Consider the following 6620-nt stretch of genomic DNA (forward strand, 5'->3'; position numbering starts at 1 on the left):
CTGCATAAATAACATGTTGCAGAAGACGAAGGAAAACAAAAGTTTACGCATCGCGGTTAGTTAAGAAGTATTTAGTAACCGCTTTCAAAATGCTTCCTTTCACTTTTATTCGATCATATGTGTTGGATTTGCATATTAATTATGTAACAAAAGGTGCAGTTTGTACACGAGGTCTCTTCGCCTTTATTAAGCCACCACTGCATGCTACGGTCGAGCAATCAGAAATATGGGCATACAGGTCATGATGAAAATTTGGTGGGATCTGCGAACACGCGCCAAACTGCGCTTTATCGCCTTTTGATAAAGCCAGAGCTACGCATCGTTAGGTACGCAAGCAATAAAGGATGCGCATGCGCAGTGCCATGTCTCGACACCAGGTGTTGGTTTAAGATGAGGGTTTAGCAACGCGCCATGGCATGCCCTCGCAGATTGCGTGAAGTATGACCGCCCCTGCGCTGTCCTCTCCTGGGAAATAACCGGTTGCACTGACCGTATAAGGCAGGCGGCAATGGCCGGGAAAGAAACAGCGGGACCCCACTTTACGACATCGAGTGGCAGTTGCAGCGTGGACCAGGGTACAAGCAGTGCAGCCACTGATCTAAACCATGGCAGGTGAGCTTCCATTGAACATTTACTTCGAATAATGTCAAACCTAGATAAGTTGTTACATGCAGATTGCCAAACATTTAGCTTCTTTTTCGGTAAACATTTGTAGCCGAGCTTTTATAGGTTCTGCTCACCGTGGCTGCTGCTGCTGTCTTGGCGAATACGGCTCACAAAATAGACATTTGCAATGTGGAATTGGCTTGCACGTAGCCACAGCACGTCGGCAGTTATACCGGCTCTAGCGCCTGAGAAAATACTCTGTCAACGAACACGCCCTAACTAATATCCTCTACGGATCAAGCGCAGGCTCTTGATTGTCTTATTCTTTTGATGAAACGAAGCTTTCTACGCTTTAGGGTTTCGTACGCTTACCGGGGTAATTTAATGACGCGTATGGTTGGCCACTTCTGCACTTACGCCAATACTAAACCTACACTTCAGTTAAAGTTTGGAGGTTTACGCGCCGAAAGCCCGATGTGATTATCAGGCTCGTCGTAGTGGGGGGCTTTGGATCACTTTCGACAACAAGGGGTTCTTAACGTGAACTCCACGGAACACGGGTTTTATCAGGCCCCAATAGAAATGGGGCCGCAGCTGCCGGTTTTTGATCACGCCACTTCTGGCTTAGCAGCGCAGCGCCAAATTCACGAAGCCGCCACGACGAGCAATGTTCACTTTGTCTGATCGCGAAAAGGTGGTGCCGTAAACTAGGCCAATGTCGGTTACAAAGTAATCTACGTGTCGTGTGGTTGGGGGTTTCGTGTCTTTTTGATTTTGTCGAGCAGGTGCATAATTGTTGCGGTGCTACAAGCTTTGCAGAAAATGTCTTATACGCCCACCGTGAAAGCTTACCTTCGTATAGGCTTCAGAAAGGTCGCTCGTTCTCTATGCATGCTTGCTTAAATACAAAAAGGCCCAGTCGTTATTTTCCACCTCATATATGCGCATCCACGCGAGCCGACAAAATGTTCACGCCCATAAGCGTCAATTCGCCTACGCTGATCTGGGTGCGACGTCAGCTAGAAATTTATCCGGATTGAAAAAATGGCTCTCAGTTCGAGGTTATTTGATTACATAAAGCGGCCAGATGGCCGTTCTAATATGTGATGACACATCAAACATTGCACTGCATTCGAGGTATGCAGCGTCAAACTTGCGGTAAAAACGCACTGCTGTTCGATTTACTTTTTTTGGGAACATTCTTAGTCGATGAAGTACAAACATAGTTGGGACGAAAATGTATTTCATCGACAATCTCGTGGATCAATATATTGGATCTGGTGACATCCTGAAAGTTCGTTCGAAGTGGATTCACTTTGATAACGCCCCTGGTGCAATTTTCGCATTGGAATATGTGCCGTCAAGTATTATATATTATTAATTAGAACTTTTTGTTAAATTGTCATACATACATTTTGATCGCTTCTGCAGAGACTGAGAAAGGCCCAGGAATAACGGGGAGGTTAACCAGAGATTATATTCGGTTGGCTACCCTGTATCGGGGGAGCGGCAAAAGGATGCCATAAGTGAGAGCGGAAAAAGAAATAAAAGAAACACACACACATACGACACAGAATTTTCTTTAGACACAGTACCGCAGTTTGAGAAGGCGTTCCTAATGCTACGCCATGTCACCATTCAATCCTACGTCACACAGTGTACGGTCACAATTTGTCGCAAAGTCCCGCGTATTTTAAACAACTCAGCAGCGCCTTTATGGGGGATCGCAATGATCTTGCCTTAGGCCAATTTCCAAGTATGTCTTCCATTAGTGGGCGCTTGTTCAGCTGGTGTAGGGTGGATTAGGGGGTTGACCTCGGGGGGTCAAAACGGGGGCAGTTCCAAAGGTGCGCGATTGTGCCATTGCTGCCGCCGAAGCCACAAAGTGGGCTGTTGGCCATCGCCGTAAGAAAGGAGTACGCCTTTAAATATGCTACCCCAAGCCATTGGCGGATTTGAAGGGTGCAGTTACGTCGTGGAAGGTCGGGCGGAATACGGAGCCGAAAATTAGGGTCCAGGGTGTGAAGGCGTGCCCGTGGGAATTCCAATGAATTGCAGTGACCTAATGTTATTCCACGCGCAAGTGCGGAACATTTTTACGCTGCGTTGACTCTCGATGTCGCCTCGTGAAATTGACGTTAGCGTCTGGCAGTTAGCCAGTTCAATGAATAAAGCTATGCTATGTGACGTAAGTAATTTTTTTTAAACTCTGAATAAATGAAAGGCGCGGTAAATGGCACGCTTAGCAATCTTAAGAACTGCAGCTTGTGATCGTTGCACTTTTTGTCTGTCTTCCTCGCAGCGTGCGTGAAACGTGTTCCCCTTAATGTCTAGCATAGCTTTGTTCGTGTACGACTACGCAGCGGGCGAAAGATTTTCTCTTCTATATAAGCACAAATCAATTCTAGCACATTAAGCTTTGCAAGAACAATGCCTGCGCAGTTTTCTTGGGAACCGAAGCAAACGTTTTATAGGCTGTGGCCTCCGCACAATCTCTACGCCACGGGATGTTTATGGTTCAGCTACACTCGTGAATCAAAGGCTAAAGGTACGATTTGATGACGAATGTATGACGCCCGTCGATGATACTTGCTTGAAAGTAGTACTGACATGACATTATTGAGTGGTTATTTCTTGCGCGAAATCGAAATGCTGTTCCTCTAAATCCTAATAAAAATGATTGCAAGCCTGTTCTCTTGGATTTTCAAGAACGTTTTTGAATGTGTAAATCTTTAGGACCTCAAAAGCAAGAAAATGAATCATGTAAAAGATCTTTTCAGTACATCGTTAAAGGTATAAATGTGTACGTCGCTTGTTTTAGACGCTTTGCTTCAAAACGATCTTTTTTTTAACCCTATATAAACAGTGGACTAAAAATATCGGAAGCACAGATGTCTGCTACGGTTGGCTTTGGCGTTCGGTCACTAAGCTCGAGGACGAGGGATCGAATACCTTCAGCGGTGACCACTTTTCGATGGAGACCCAATGGAAAGACGCTCCTACAATAACTACACGTTAGAACACTCCAGGTTGTCAAAATTCATACGAAGCCCCCCACTACGGCCTGGCCCATAATCACATCGTCGTTCTGGCTCGCAAACCCCTCAGAGTTTTAATAAACGCAGACGCGCGAAGACTGAAACAGCTGGTGTTTCTTGGTCATCGGAAGCCAAGTCTCAATTTCGTAGCAATAACTCGAGACCATATCTTGCGGCTTCATGTAGTGGATGGATTGTTCTTGCGATTTTCAGCTGAGAGGAGATCGGGGAGCCAGCGGCAAGAAATGTCACTGTTAGTAGCAGCGTAACGGCTTTGATTCAACCGATTATTTATTGTTTTACCAAATTAGCGAAGCAAAAAGAAACACATTACCTGTTTCCCGACGTCTACCGTTGCCGGTACATCTCTTTATTGAAAATTGCACTGATCTTGAGCTCGCCATATCTCCAGAAATTTTTGCCAGGCTTCCGAAAAACACCGTGTATGTATTTTCTCCGTGTTGAGCTTAGTGGCTCCGCTTTTGCCGGGAGAGCACAATGCTAACATATTGCGGGAAAAGGAAAATCGTAGAACTGGCTTTACGTATACTCCCCCTTCGCTGGTACCGAAAGATGGGAAGACACTGTATTAAAAAGCACACACTCTTTATCGCTAGCTTATACCTTTTTCGGGGGACGCTTTTCGCCCCTCTATGAACTTAAGGGTATCGCTCACCGCAAAGCGCGCCGGCATGCATGGGGACTTTCTCGAATATTATCGTAGACTGTGTGTGTGTGTGTGTGTGTGTGTGTGTGTGTGTGTGTGTGTGTGTGTGTGTGTGTGTGTGTGTGTGTGTGTGTGTGTGTGTGTGTGTGTGTGTGTGTGTGTGTGTGTGTGTGTGTGTGTGTGTGTGTGTGTGTGTGTGTGTGTGTGTGTGTGTGTGTGTGTGTGTGTGTGTGTGTGTGTGTGTGTGTGTGTGTGTGTGTGTGTGTGTGTGTGTGTGTGTGTGTGTGTGTGTGTGTGTGTGTGTGTGTGTGTGTGTGTGTGTGTGTGTGTGTGTGTGTGTGTGTGTGTGTGTGTGTGTGTGTGTGTGTGTGTGTGTGTGTGTGTGTGTGTGTGTGTGTGTGTGTGTGTGTGTGTGTGTGTGTGTGTGTGTGTGTGTGTGTGTGTGTGTGTGTGTGTGTGTGTGTGTGTGTGTGTGTGTGTGTGTGTGTGTGTGTGTGTGTGTGTGTGTGTGTGTGTGTGTGTGTGTGTGTGTGTGTGTGTGTGTGTGTGTGTGTGTGTGTGTGTGTGTGTGTGTGTGTGTGTGTGTGTGTGTGTGTGTGTGTGTGTGTGTGTGTGTGTGTGTGTGTGTGTGTGTGTGTGTGTGTGTGTGTGTGTGTGTGTGTGTGTGTGTGTGTGTGTGTGTGTGTGTGTGTGTGTGTGTGTGTGTGTGTGTGTGTGTGTGTGTGTGTGTGTGTGTGTGTGTGTGTGTGTGTGTGTGTGTGTGTGTGTGTGTGTGTCAGTTTGGTGTAACCTTCTAATTGCATGCGTGACACGAATTCTGGAAGGCACGCGAGCACGAACGTTTTCGGTGCACCCTTCCGCGACTCATGCACCTGCATAAATAGCCGGCGCGCTTGTCAATGACACCACATTTGCGCGATCAGTCCGTGTTCACGTCCCTAACTCGTTATTATGGGCACAGGTTCACATCATAGTCAGTTTTGTGGCTGGCCGATATGCGCACGCGCCTCTATCATTCTCGTCAAGGGAACACGACAATAAGATAAATTACGGGACTTTGAAATTTCTGGTGTCGTGGAGCACACACAATGAAAGGCCTACAGCCATACCACTGGCTTTCCTTCGCCTTGTTGCGTTTTAGCATCGTTCAAAACTACTCGATGGCTACAAGTAAGAAGGCGGTTTTGGAACTTTATCGATCATTAAACTTCCCTGAACAAGGCGAGTTCTTCGGTGCGCAATCTGCAATCGGAAAGCGCCGGCATTGTAAAATGTGTCCGTTGCAAACGCAGTAGCACTCGAGAGGAGTAGGTTTTCCTGCAGCCGACTCCACGATCCTGAATTTGGGCTCTTTACGGCAAAGTTTTACTAATGAAGTGCCCTCTCGACCTGTTCTCTCGCAGAGTTCCCGAAGAAACTAGAGAAGCAGCGTGGCACCAGCGAGAGAACCAGGCTGCCAACAGAATCAGAGTGCCGTGTTTGTCGGTTCGCTTTCACCGACATGGCGGCCTTCGAATACCACACAGTTGACCACATGCTCGGGAAAAGCCACAACTGCTCTCATTGTGGTAAACTGTTTATGTGGCCTTCGCACCTCACGAAGCACTTACGCACACACCGCGAACCATCCTTTCCGTGCAGCGTGTGTGGCGAAAAATTTCATACCATAGATGGCCGAAGGAACCACATCTATGCGTACCACGTCGGTTCACAGGACTGAGAAGCCGTCGAAGGGTCTCTTTCACCCGGCACCACACACCACGAAATTGGTCGAGCACGTCTGGAAGCACCGTCGCACCTGACTGTGGATTCGGCATCGCTACAGCCGGATATTCACCCGGGTAGAGTGCCATCTGTGGATGTCACCCTGGCGCCAAGAGATGTTGTGTGCACTCACAGAAAAACTTGCGGTGTGGGCGTCAACTGTTCTAGCTGTGCACTAACTTCTTGACAAACTACACTGGGCTAATCTTATCTCTCCTGACAACGGCCGAAGAATGCCCCTAATAAATTTTTTACAGTGCTTATTTCGAGGAATACTGTGCGCCAGCTGTGTGATTTTCTTCGAAGAACGCATCCGTTCTTTGCAAACCTCTAGCCATGGTTAAAATAAATTTACATGCCTCCTGGATTGAGCAAAATTTCGGAACATCTTTCTTAGAAAAAATGGTAGTAAGGCTATTTATAGTAGGATTCTTAATAGTTAGGGTGGCACTGTAGCCAACTTAATATTCTCGAGCCTTGCTGTTAACGTTATCAATAGTTTAGCGCCCTGCTTTGTACAAACAAAATTGTTAAAGATGGTACGC

General features: G+C 46.8%; 1 long non-coding RNA gene across 1 annotated transcript; it reads left to right on the forward strand.

Moving 5' to 3' along the window:
• The first annotated feature begins 389 nt into the window (after positions 1-389).
• On the forward strand, positions 390-6348 carry LOC135901712 (uncharacterized). Its single transcript, XR_010564234.1, has 2 exons — positions 390-612; positions 5715-6348. It is a non-coding gene; the product is annotated as an uncharacterized lncRNA (long non-coding RNA).
• Positions 6349-6620: the final 272 nt, after the last annotated feature.

Source organism: Dermacentor albipictus, unplaced genomic scaffold, assembly GCF_038994185.2.
Source record: "Dermacentor albipictus isolate Rhodes 1998 colony unplaced genomic scaffold, USDA_Dalb.pri_finalv2 scaffold_16, whole genome shotgun sequence".
NCBI classification, from domain to species: domain Eukaryota; kingdom Metazoa; phylum Arthropoda; class Arachnida; order Ixodida; family Ixodidae; genus Dermacentor; species Dermacentor albipictus.